General features: G+C 41.2%; 1 long non-coding RNA gene across 1 annotated transcript in view; it reads right to left on the bottom strand.

Annotated features, from left to right (window-relative positions):
* LOC146573153 (uncharacterized) overlaps window positions 1-13,744 on the bottom strand; it is a 107,256-nt gene that overhangs the window by 9,859 nt on the left and 83,653 nt on the right. The window lies entirely within an intron of this gene.

A 13,744-nucleotide genomic window follows, 5' to 3' on the forward strand; every position in this document is an offset into this window, starting at 1 on the left:
GCATTAACTGATGGAAAAACAAGCTAAATTGATCACAGTTCGTATTTTTTGACTAGCCTTTGCCAACTAATAATAAACAAACCACATTATTGATCAGGTTTATGACCTCACATCTGGCATTTTGACCTGCAGTAGAGGAAACATCAGGGGGAACAGATTGCATTAACCATGCCTCTTCAACCTCTAAGGTGCAGCACTTGCAAGGCTTGGGTTAATTGCCTGTTGGTGTGCTGGCATGGCTTACAGGAACACTAAAATTAACTGAATGCACTATTTTTATGAGTTATTCATGTAGCTTTCTACATCACCCATTTGTTTAGTATTCTGGCATGTGTTTGGTTTTTCTCAGAAAATTCTCAGACACAATTTACCATATTTGCACAAAACTCTGGACTAAGTTATCAGCTAACACCAACAAGATTGCTTAGCAAGCTGCTAACCATGAAAATTAGTGCAATTAGCAGATGACTAAAATACAAAAATGGAGCATAAACGCCTTGGACCGCACAGCGAGATATATTACGGTGCTGCGCAAAATTCTTCAGCCAACACAAAGCCAAAAAACTCCCAAAACCTTGAAAATCAGTATTTGGTATGAAAACGTTCTCAGTAAAGACCCTGCACTGCCTCAGTTATGCTGAGTTCTGCACTTTGGGAAGGCCAATCCATGACTGATAGTGTTCTCAGTGTGTTTGTCTGTCCAGGTATGCTTTTACTATATTGACAGTGATGTTACATCAGTTTTGAGATCACCACCACTGGCTGAAAACGCCGGCCCCAAACCATGGTTTTTTTTGTGTAATTGGCATTCCTCAGCCTCATGTCCCTGGTTTCCGTCCTGAAGAATAGCTGCTTGACAGACACCCTTCCACTGAGACCATTTCTGATGAGGCTTCAACAAACACATACATCAACTGAAAGTTTTTTTTTTTTTTTTTAGGGTTGTGACTTTTTCTCTTGTCCTTCCCCTTTTGTTGAGTTTCCTCAGATTTTTTAAGAACACATTGCACACAAAATATGCCAAGTTTTTGCTAATAGCTCTTTGAGTCAAAAATACTATTTTAGACCTGTCTGGCTATGACTAAAGACGTGGAACCAAATTATGTTGTTTGTTTGTTTTTGCTTAAAATCTCAAAATGCCTTAAGATATGATTAAAAATGAGTTCTTTACTAAGTCATCTGTTATGTGTAGGCAACATGCTGGTTCATCCCTTGAGTTAGGTGCCTTTTAAGTGTTAAATGGCTTGCCAAACACAAACACCACTGAAAATGGTCATGTACAAGGACTGGACTGAAAGATTGAGAAAACAGTCAATTTCCAAAGAAAACCTTCAAACGACCACAAGTCTAGCTCCTTGGAAGCAAAATATAAGGAAATGAGAGGTAATGGAAGACTTTTGCACAATACTGTATGTCTTCATTTAAAAAAAGCTCCTAATAGTACAAACATTGTCAAGACCAGTTCATTGACTCCAATTAGCAAAGGTAAAACCTGATGGACAGTATTCAGCTACAGCTGCCACTGCTGAGATGCCTGTCAATCAAAGCAAACATGCTATATAGATGAACTATAAAAAAAATAAAGTTCATTATGCAGTTCACTATCCAGAGACCAAAACCTGTTTTTGTCCCAGGCTATTAACATGCTTTTTAATAACATAATTTTGGGCATTTTAACACAGGAGTCTGTAGGGATGTACTCGCCTTTGGGCCAGCCTCTAGTGGCTACTGAACACTTCTGATTGGCTTTGCTGTTTAGCCCTGGAGGATGCTAACAGAGTCAAATTAATGAGGTTTTATGAAGCTTAATTAATCACATAAATGGCAGTAACAATGGCTACAGCATGCAGTATATAACATAGTGTATATGGGTAAGCTGGAAGGCATTTATTCAAAAGTTAGCCTAAAAGAACCTTTATACAGGTAGAATGCATAGTTGATGACAAGCAAAATTACTTTTCTGCCCTTTTCCTCTTCATCAGTTTGTGCTTTAAATAGAGAGCTTTTTGACCATCATTATTATTTTTTTTTTTTTTTATATCTGTGACAGTTGTTAGGCTGTCTCCTCTCCCACCTACACACTGTACATGTGACAACAACGCTTATGTGAATCCTGGATGGACTACCTCCTTTTGCTCCATCCATTTCATTGAAAAGGAGTGCCGGTGTCTTGTCACTCAATGCACAACGTTCTGACAGCAGCTGAGACGCCATACTGGGGCTCCTCTGCTGGCATTTTGAATTGATGAGATTGAGATGCAGCCAATTAGTGTGAGCCACTCAGCTCAGCGTCTGTCTGCAACAACCTGGGGAATAAAAGCTGCAACAACAACACACACCGGTGTCATCAGTTTAATCACATAACATTGTCACTCAACTTCAATACACATGGCAGTCTTCTATAGACATGAGTTACTATTACTTCTATATATTTCTTGAGAAAATTGTTTTTCCCTCAGGTACCTCTGCAAGCAGGGATCCTTATCTTACAGTCTGCTGACATTCTAGTGTGATTTTATGGGTCGTTCCATTGCATATATCACACGCTGTCATTGCTTATGCTTAGAAAACACTGCCTGTGCATCTTAAACAGTGTTATTGCAGCTCCCGGTTGTATTTCAGTGACCCATGAGGTCTTATACTAATGACAACAGCAGACTGTGGAGTAGTGTGAACTTTATAAACCAGATGATCTGTAAATTCCCACAGTTAAACAGCTCCATTCTTATTATAGAAAACCTTTTTTCCAATGAGGTTTTCGTTCTTACAGCAAGTGAATTTATACAAATTTCCTGGGCCTTCGCCTGCATATTTGCATCACGCTGTCACTTAACATAACTCTCTCCATTCATGTCGTCCCACACTGCAGTGGCTCACTGCCCAGCCTGAGTCACCTATACCAGTCATAGTGCATTGGCCAGGACACAAGTCATCGTAGAGCAGTGGAGGGAGAGCGGCGCAGCACACCGTCTGTGGCACATTAATACCAGACGTTTGATGAGAAGGCCAGAGAGAGGGGGCACGGGGGTGGGGGGAAATTAAATATTCATTAGGAATGATGACAAGACGGGCAGCGGTGGGGATGATGTGTAATAGTATCTACTGGCTGCTTTTTGTGGGAGCTGAAGCCTGTATGTGTGTGTGTGTGTGAGCCTAGATGCAAACCAGGCCGACTCTAAGTGCCAGTCTCTATCTGTACAAAGAGATGTGTCATGTCACCCTTTTATGAAACCTAATGCCTACTTACTGCATGCCAGATGCAATGACAGCTGAGGTGGCTGTGTCCCCACTAATGTAATCAGAGAGAGCAAGAGTGCACAGAAAGCCTTAAAAATCTCCCGTCATTCATACATATTATGATCGAAAACAGGATTTTTATCCCCAAGGCTGCCTCTCGCTACAGTTGTGTTTAAGTGCAAGTTAAATCTGCAGCCTTTATAGCATGCTCTTTTTATTAAGTTTTCTGGACCGCAACTTTAATGTTTTGAGTCACTTTGAGCACTATCATCATTGTTGTTTGGAGCCATAGCAGAAATCTTTTATTTAGCAAAACCCATCGAAAACCAGCTGTACTCTTATACTTTCTGCCCAGCTCAAAATAACAAAGTGAGAAATGAGCTGTGAAGACAGTGAAACACAAGAGCCAAACAGTTCCAGCAGAAGATGTTGGAGACTTACATTTATCACATGATTGTAAATGAACTAACTGTTCAGTTTAGTAAATGCAGACCAACAGTAGAACAACTGTGAAACCCAGAATGTGAACTGCAGGTGTGTCATCATGCATGTGGTTCCACATGCTTAAGCATTCCAGTGCTCAGGCATTTTTTAATTGAGTTAGGTTCTATTAATCAATATTAATATCAATAATTCAATATGCCTTACACTGGCTTGTCTGGAAGTATTTAGCAATTCTTCAGTGAGTTGTGATGCTCTTAGCTGTGTATCTTAAATATGGGAGGATAATGGAGGCCAGGTCCATGCAAGAAAGTCTCCTGACTTGAAATAGAGAAGCTTATGAATCGCTCATTACATTGAATGGCCACCAAAGATATGTAATTATATCTGTGCAAATACATTTGAATTCCAATAATTTGGTTTTATTCCGTTATGTTAAGTTATGTAGATTAAAATGAATTAAAGCTCGCATGATCTCTGTTTGATTCTTATCTCTTTCTGCCTTCCTTTCTTTTTAGTCCAAGGGGACAATTGTTTTACTACGACACAGCATTAGTCTGTGTCTGCTGCACAGCTCTTCACAGTGTAAGGTGAGCCATGTACCAGCGGTGTCTTCTAATCTTCTGCCTGTCCACAAATCTCTCCTTGAACAAATGAGTCTCACTGACCACTGCCGCTGCCTGTCCTCTACACATTTTCCAGTGCCCTTCCCTACATCCCACACAAGTGAAGCTCAAATGCCTAACGGATCAATGGACTGTTCAGGCCCGCTCGCATTCAACAAGGTCTCAGCATAGCTGCCGGCCCATTGGCTTTAAGAGATTTTTGTTGGCGGGTACGGTGATAAAAGCACAGACATCATGGTAATAAAAAGGCTGACAGGTTCTGGGAAGGACTGACTCTTTTTCTCTCCTCCTCTCTCTCCATCTCGTTTTGTCACATGTCTCCTCCCCTTCCCCTCATCGCTCTGCTCAGCCTTTGGTTCCAACAGACTGGTGCTGTAGTCTATACTGTCATGTGTATGGGCTTTGGAGCTTGACGAAAGGGGAGGACGACTGACACAAAGGGTGTGGAGAGACGGAGGGATGTCTGGTGTATGCATTGGAGAAGTTGATCAGTCTGGAGTTGTAGAAGTCTTTGAGCAAAGTCACATTATAGAGAAGGACAAAAGCAGCAGGCATGGCTGCCGACACCCCTTGAGGAAGCCTTGACCAAAAAGCTTCCGTATACTAAGACCTTTCTTTTGTACATCAGCAGAATGAGCTTTGAATGTTAAATCTAAAACATTGGCTTGCAGTGCTACTAGTATTGATTAGCACCCAACTAGTCATTAAAGTTGCCCTTCCAGGACAGGGCAGCATAGTGATGAGCAAATTTATTTATTTTTAAATCAAAGATTTGCTCAATATATATGCAAAATTATTCATGATATTCAGCTGTGTTACTTGTAAGTTGTATGGATTTGCTAAAATGTCAGGAGAAATGTATCTGTGTTTTACACATCCAGCGAATACGAATGCACGACTTAATAAGGTGTTTATTAATTATGTTTACAGCTACAGCGAAACAATCAAACTTTCATTTCTGGACTTGGTCTGTCAATAATGTCTGGTCCAAACATACTGAGGAATCTGTGGCTCTAGTGTCAGCCTTTGGAAAATGTCATGTTTCACAATAACTGAGGATAATGAAACAAGGAGGGAAACCAGAATTAAAGTTTCATCGTCTTGTCTCACCCTTCACACGTTGCTGAGCTCTGGTGTCAGGATAATGATGGTGCTGGCAGATACAAAACATGTGTTTTGATTACACAGACATACCTTTTCTGATGAATTAGATTAATTAGGTACATGAACAGTCAGGCGAGGGGCAGCACGAGAGGGTTTTCTATGCAAATTTTATTTGACTGGTGTTTGGTGCATATGATTAGCAGAGCCGTGCGAATGCAAAACAAAAGAAAAAAGAGGCATGTAAGGTATGTGTGTGAGACAGTGTGAAATCCTCACTGACCTCTACTGTTGGTTAGCCTGAGGAGGAATGGGTAAGCTAGTGTGGGCGGTCTTTGGTGCAAGACGGAAGACACATGGATGGAACGCTGTCAGAATCTAAATGCGCTGTGCACAGCTTTTACCATCAAAAAATCATTACCACATAAGTTTAAAGACATAAATGTATTTATTGTGAAAGCAAGCACACACACACATATTTTAAGTAATTCTCTACTGTGCAGGCATTAAAAGAAAATCTGTTGTTTTATAAACAGAAAGTGATTTCCTTTCTCTTAATGCCTGGACAGTAGAGAAATAAAATACTGGCAGGTTACTCCGTACCTGCTGATTTCAATAATCTGTGTCTTAACTGTTCAGTGTAATAACTGCAGACCAGTCATGGAATAAGGGTGAAGCCCAGAATGTGAATTGCAGGTGTGTCACTGTTTATTTAGATCCACATGTTACAGAAATTATTCCCTAACATAATTACTTTAGTAGTAACTTTAGGGGACTTTTAAACCAAACTGTCACATGATCCTCACTGTGTGGAGTCTGCATGTTCTCCCCACGCCTGCGTGGGTTTTCTCTCATCGCTCCAGCTTCAACGACATGAAGTAAGTGGGGCTTAGGTTAATTCGTGATTCTAAATTGCTCATAGGCATGAATATGAATGTGAATAGTTGTCTGTCTCTGTGTTAGCCCTGCCCAGGGTGTACCCTGCCTCTTGTCCCATGCAAATTGGGATAGTATGCCCTGTTGAAGAATTTCTCGCTTCTTAAAATGCACCAAGAGGAGAGTGGAGCGAGGAATCAGGAGACTTGCTGGAGCATCTATAGCTGAGGATGCATAGGTTTGTTTTTTTTTTACCCATGATGCATTAAATAGGTCCTATTTTCAGAATTGAATTCAAAGTGGTCTGAAATCTCAACGTTTACATGAACACTGTTATTCATTATGAATGAACTGACAAATGAAGGCACTTTAAACCAAGTCTCTTTCTTTTTTTTTAGCTTACATCGCTTTAAAATTACAGCTCCAAATTTTCTGATATGCCTGTTGCCACCACTTCTCCCCCCGATGTTTCTTTCTTGTCTCTCTGATCTTGAATCTGTGTTATGAGGGACTAAAACATGAGGTCAGGATGTGAGTAGAGGAATCAAGGATGTATATGCTGAGATATGGGATTTTTTTTTCTTTCATATAAGCAGTCAAAAGATGGATTGTCAGTGAAAAAATATAGATTTTTTTTTGCAGTCTAAGGCTGCTTCCGAAAAGTTCCCACAATCAAAAGAGCGTTTCCTGTCTAGCTCCTCAGGCTCCAACCCTGTGCCACTGAAATCATGTTTATGCACGATTTTGTTTAAGCCACACACAACAGCAGGTGATTTCACTGATTAGTTCCTCCCCTCTGACTGAAGGAGTGCTAATCAGTGATATCAAATGCTCAAGTGTTTGCTGCTGTAGATGCACAGCTTTTTATACTAGCAAGCAATCTTCATCTCATTTTTGATCTCCTGACTAAATTTATATCATCACTTTGCATCAGTTTATCTCTTTCTCACAAGTTCTCATCCCCCAACTGCTGCCATCATCACATCTCTGGCTGCTACTGTCCCTCCCTTCATCATTTTTCCTCTTTCTTCTTGCCAAGCCTCAAGCTGAGGTACATCCTTTGTCTTCCTCTGTGAATAATACATGGCCTCTGAGGGTAAGGATGCGACGAGAGTATAAGATCCCTGGCCTGGGCTGTTTTTCTGTCTCCTCACCTCCCAGGACCCTTTGGCTCACTTCATCTAGCCAGCTGCTGAGAGGAATACTGAGTGACCCACCATAGTACACACACCATTATCGGTGGGTCACCACGTATAAACAGAAATCCACAGCAAACCTGAATATGTGGTCTCTGTGTGCATGAGGATGAGCTCAGAAAGCAAATATAATGTTTGATGGCACAGTTTTATCTTTCTCTAGATAATGGGACATCATCACTTGTAGCCTTGTCTGGGTAATTTATCGTGCAAATCCTCAAACCTTCTCTGCAGTGGAAAACATCTGCTCACAATAAAACATCCCATAATAGGAAACAAGCTTCTGGGTCTTTAAATGAAGTGAAAATTACAAATTCACACCTAGATTCCCTTTTCCCAGAAGCCCTTTTGACAACACGGCATCATAACAGGGACAAATGCAAGCAAGCCTCCCTCTAATTGATAACCTCATTACTTATGTGCACCAAGCTATTTACAACCCCGCCTGCTCTGCTGTGGGCAGGTCACAGGGTCACCGCTGGGACTCACATATGAGACCATGCAGCATTAAATTGGTACAAACTGGCTGAGCGTACGTGTGCCTCACTAGCTGTCTGCTGTCAAATGGCTCCACCAGATGGATACACATCTCAATGGGACACCGTCTGCCACCAGCTGCTCTTTGATGATACTAACAGAGAAAGGGACACACAGGAATGTTGGATGGAGGGATCGAGCACTGGAGGTGTCAGGTGTCTGATACTGTTATCTCCAAAGCTGACAATATCTGTGTACTTACACTTTGTGAGGTGTGGATGTGCTTCAGGAGATGTGTTTGAAGAAATACATTCAGTTAATCATACAATTCAATGTCCTGTGTCTCTAGGTAGTTAACGGTTGTCTGATATTAACGTCCGGCCCGGGATCTTTGTGTATTCAGCTTCAGCATGGTTAAAAGGTGTTTGCATAACTACTTAAAGAGCTCTGTGTAAGGCTGACAGTCAACAAATCTCAGTATCAGATTTGCTGGGCTCACAGACTTCAGGCACCAGCAGGTATACGCCATAGATTGTTTGAAGTTGGGCAACATGACAGCCACCCCTGAAGTGAAACCAAAATATTGTAAGGGAGACGTGGAATTGAGATGCCACCTCCTACTCAATCTGTAATACCAACTGAAAAGCAACTATTATATGTGTGTGTGTGTGTGTGTGTGTGTGTGTGTGTGTGTGTGTGTGTGTGTGTGCGGGGGGGGCACCGTTTTTGTCCTGGAAAATGACAAGTATATAGAAGATATGTATTCTTTTACTGTCAACATGCCAGCTACTGCAGATACTAAATTGTCTATATGGCTAAATCTCACACATTTATGTGACATTTGTATATACCCAGTTCATCCATTGTATCCCAGCCATCAGAAGGTAAAAGGCAGCTTACACCTGGACAAGCCACCTATCTATTGGAGGGCTGATAGAGTTACAGACGACCATTCCTGCTCACATTCACAGCTATTGCCAATTTAGAAATGCTAAATGGTCTAACCCATGCATGTCTTTCAAATGTGGAAGAAAGCAGGATTAGCTAAGGAAAATGCACAGAAGAGAACATGCAAACTCTGCACACAAATGCACCAACTGGCCGGCTGACCTAGGTGGACCTCTGTGCTCATGATGCGAAATCTGCAATGGTGAAAGTGGATCTCAGAAATAGTCATTAACTACATAAAAGAACAGTTTACCGTAACTGTGATTTTTTGGCACACAGGCTCAACATTGATGAATGCAGCATCTGGTCCTGTGTCATAGCACTGACACTGGTGCGGTGTATCTCTTTTCAGGGGGCACCTAAATTACGCAAGCTATACATCCTTGTGCACGGCAATCTGACTTTATTATTCCTTTCTAGTGAAGTCACAAGTTAATTCATTGAAATTGATCTAAGCTAAAGTACAAAGTCACACCTAATGAAGCATGACTTTAATCAATAGGTCTTAGTTTTCTTTGCAGGCAGCCAGCAAGATCCTTAAAACAAGAGAACATTCATCGAACCATGTATTTTTCGAGATTTTGTGACAGACCTGAGATCTGTAGCCGATCACATGAAGAATTTGAAAGATAGTATGGATGATCCTTTATGACATTTAGTTCTACAAAACCCACATCAAAAAAGCCATATAAACCCTAATAGCACTGAAACCAGTGAACTATATCTACCATCAATACAGCACCACATCTGTATGCAGCTCTCACTGCCACCCATTTGCTGACAGCTGTCCAGTCAGGCTTGATCATCACTTGTACTGACAGTCTATTGGTTCTCCTCAAAGACTTTAAAATACCAAACCTCACGAGGGAATTCATCAAAGTCAGAGTCGTCATTAGCAGTTGAATGTTTCTCTAGTCTGCAGCAAAATTCACTCATTTCAGGATTTTAATGCTACTTTAACGCTTATGCTGAAAGACAGTTTGACATCACCGATTAAAGTAATCACCCTTTAAGGAAATCCAAATCCTGAAATGCTTCTGACAGAAACTGTGGATTCTTATGTATTTATTTTATTTCACAGAGCAGAAGCTACAAAACTTTCTGAAGATATTTCACTCTCAAATAACCTATGAGCTGTGCTTATAAACTCTGCACCCCGTGTACCTGTCCAGTACCAGGTGTATTCTACCAGGTGAATTCAATAGAGATCTGGCAGTTTAGGAGACAAACAAGGGTAAATAAGATTATTCCAAACAAATGCTACTACACCTGTTTGGAGCAAGTGTAACTAGCAACTGGAATTATCTGGAAAATAATTTGTTCTGCTGTGATGTTCAGAACACTGAAGAAATCTGATTTTTGGTGAGAAATTCAGTTTGTCTGTTATTTGCCACTTATTTCAGGCAATGCTTGTATACAGCACAGTTTAAAGTTTTCCATTCATGCAAATACTTTGGTGCACATGCTGACAGTGGGGACAGGGGAAGAACTTTCTAAAAGAGCTAATCTTGATCTTCTCCTGGACATGCAGTCAGACTTGAGAGTGAAAGGTGGTGGTGGATATACAAATAAGCTGATCAACAGGATGCTTTGCGAGTGTTTCCTGATGGACGGCCACAGGAAGGTGGACTTGAGTGGCAGCTTGGCAGCCAGTGGTGGAGAGATCCATCATGTCATGACAGGAAGGAGAGGGCTCTGACGTCTTGGCCTGCCCTGACAGGCCAGCGCCTGTCAGCTTAATGAGGCTCCCAGTGACAGGTGATGTGGTTGTTAGAACGTGTGCGGGTGTGGATTTTCACAGAGTTTGAACAAGTGCCTCGTTAGCATGACTCCCACAGCTGAAATGCCTGTTATGTCTGTTATGTTTCTGTTTCATATGTTTGTTTTTTCAGAAAAAACTCCACATGCTGTTGTCTCCATTTATATCTCTTAGACTTAGGAGAGGTTTTGTTTTCTGCTGCAGTTCAAACCAGTTCACGAGTGATATTTGCACAGCCACTGTCCCACTTGCATCTAAATCTAGAAAACTTCCCCAAAGCTGCAAGTCGCTCGTACCTGTGTGAGTGCACCAAAAAACTTTGTGTATAAACAATTCTGTGACCTCTCCATCTCAAATGTCCTTTTCCCCTCCAGTGTGTTTCCCTGTTTCTCAAACTCTTTCACCTCTTCCCCTCAAACCACCCACTCATCTTCCTTTCCCAATGTGAGGGTATTAGGTTCACACAGTAGAATATAGATGAATCCAGCATGGACACCTCTATTGATTTCTCCCACACCGCAGACACAGGAGATAATGAAAGGGTTTTCCTTGTTTCCTCCCAAGTAGACTCGCGTCATATTTCTTCAGGAGGTCTTCAAGTGAAAGACAAATCGAAAGAACTGGACTCTATGTCACTGGTGGTGGAGACTGTACTGGTCTGATATGTTCAAGGTAATCAGTGAGGTGTTTGACTTGTACTACAAACATCACTGATAGAAAATATGAATTAAGTTCATGCCAGAGATCAGAGGAGAAAGCCCAGACTCCATCAAACAGATAGAAAAAAACATGCGTTACAACAAATGAATGCAGGAGAGCAAGTCTCATACAGGAATGGCCAGTTAAGAACAGAAAACCCAAACTGCAGATGGACACCAGAAGACCAGAAAACGTCGTCTGGTCTGATGAGTCTTGATTTCTTTTGTGACACTCAGGATGAGATTAGGCGTAAACAACATGTAGGCATTGATCTTGCTTTATTCTCATTCCAATAGTGCACCTTTGGGGTGATCAGAGAATGAGTGGATTAGCGTTGTGCATGTGCAGCCGACAAATCTGCAAGACTGTTATGTGAAAATGAACCAAAATCTCTAAGGAATGTTTCCAGCGCTTTGCTGAATCAATGCTACAAAGTAGCGTCACCTATTCAAGCAAAAGTCATAAACTGTATCTGAGAGATATACTGTACATTCTCACTGTAATATCTACAAGTATGGGGGCTGATATCGGCTGGCACTGAGCTGAGCTGCTGGGTCTGTGGCTCAGCTTGACTTTGTGGCCTGCCTAAATTATGCTTGTTTTTCTACTGAGGGTAGAAAGCTTATCAGGTAGCTTGAAACAGAGAAGAAAAAACACAATTTTATCTATTTCCAGCCATTACACCTTTGTATTTTGTTTGGAAAATGATTTTGAACAGACCACAGAAGCTAAACGTGGAATATCGCTTTCATTAGAGCACTGTTTGTTTTTCAATTTTGTGTGATGATGTTTCTCATGGGTATTAGAGGTAACATTATCTGAACTTGCATCATCTGTTCCTCTGCTAGATGTTGCCAAGAAAGTGATGGTGCCTAAAAGAAAGTTAGTGTTGTCATGCTTTTACAAGCCATTTATCATCCCACAAAATATACCCAAAAGACCAGTACACATTTGTCCTGAAAAGCTTTGAGACAATATTTTGGGGGAGCAGCTTGGTGTAAATACAGTTATATGACTGTTGTTAAGCAGCCAGCTGGGAACTTTATGTCACTTTAATACCGACGGAGCGTGATTCAAGTCGTACATTGTAGACTGATGGACTGCCCGAAGCGATGGCGGACATTTGGGAGCAGCGAGGGGCTGATTTCTCTTCTTTTAATCTGGTCACACTGGGCTGGGTGTGTCCTCATTTGGTTGCTCAGAGTCTAATGGCTGCAGCACTCTGGAGGACTTAATTACTACCCAAGCAGCACTCAGAGATATGCTCGGAATTTGTTAAAGCCACTTTTCTTTTAATTGTTGCCATTTCCCCTCTAAGAAAAGAAGCGTCTCTTTAAGTTTGGAAAAAGAGAGCTCACAAAAAACTGCTAAGTGAAAGATAAAAAAAAAAAAAACAATCTCACAATGAAGCAAAGATTCACAGGCACATTTTAATTTAGATTATGTCCTAGATTTTGTGTAACAGTCTATTAGAGTGTGCTATTGAATGGGAGCCATCACTTGGAATTTTTCTTGTACTGTGTTGAAAAGCGTTTGTGCTCCAATATGTTCTGACTTTATTGATTTCTTTATGAGACAAGGCTCAGATAGAATATTGAGCTATTCAGCTTGAGTCTGTGCTCCCTCTGACTCTCTCTTTCTCTGCACACAGAGGGACGCCTGGTTTCCACAGCACTGAGGGAAAAGACACTTGTCATGGGAACATGACTAGCAGGTGCCTTGTCCTCATGAGTGATTGGTGTCGGTGCCTGCGGGGCTTAAACTCTTGGCCTTTCCTCCCACGTCTCTGGATGAATATTCAGAAACGAGCTGATCAAACGTGACAAGCAAACTCGGGTTCACACTAATGAGCTCAGATTAAATGCAAAATGCGTGTTAAATCACTTAATCGTGTGGTTAAAAGGCATGGGTTTTGATATCCCCAAGGTCAAGATCATAAACATCATGTGTCACAGGTCAGACAAGGGGAAAACTGTCACTCCCGCGTCCTACTGCTTCCCACCTGACTACTCTGCAGTTTGAGGATACATGAAACTCATCCTCCACATTTAAAAATAGCACAAACTATTCGTGTAACTTAATTTAAGCTCTCCTCTTCTATCAAGTGATCAGAGTTGACACATCAGTTTCTCTCGGCTCAAATTTTGCTGTATATGCTTTTGATCGTTACATTATCCTCCTATGAACGCTGTCACGGATGTAACATTTGACAGCTTAACTACAGTTATGTTGTCACTTTTAATCAAACTAGCACATTTATCAGTTTAGAGCTTAGGATACAAAAATCCATCACTATCTATTATTGAATACTCTAAATAATTTTCTTATGTAAATGAATACTTAGTGGAGCACAATGAATCTGTCATTGAGTCAAACCTTCATTT

Source organism: Mchenga conophoros, linkage group LG6, assembly GCF_057382185.1.
Source record: "Mchenga conophoros isolate Kocher_MC1m ecotype Shallow Benthic linkage group LG6, M_conophoros_male_GT1.1, whole genome shotgun sequence".
Lineage (NCBI taxonomy): Eukaryota > Metazoa > Chordata > Actinopteri > Cichliformes > Cichlidae > Mchenga > Mchenga conophoros.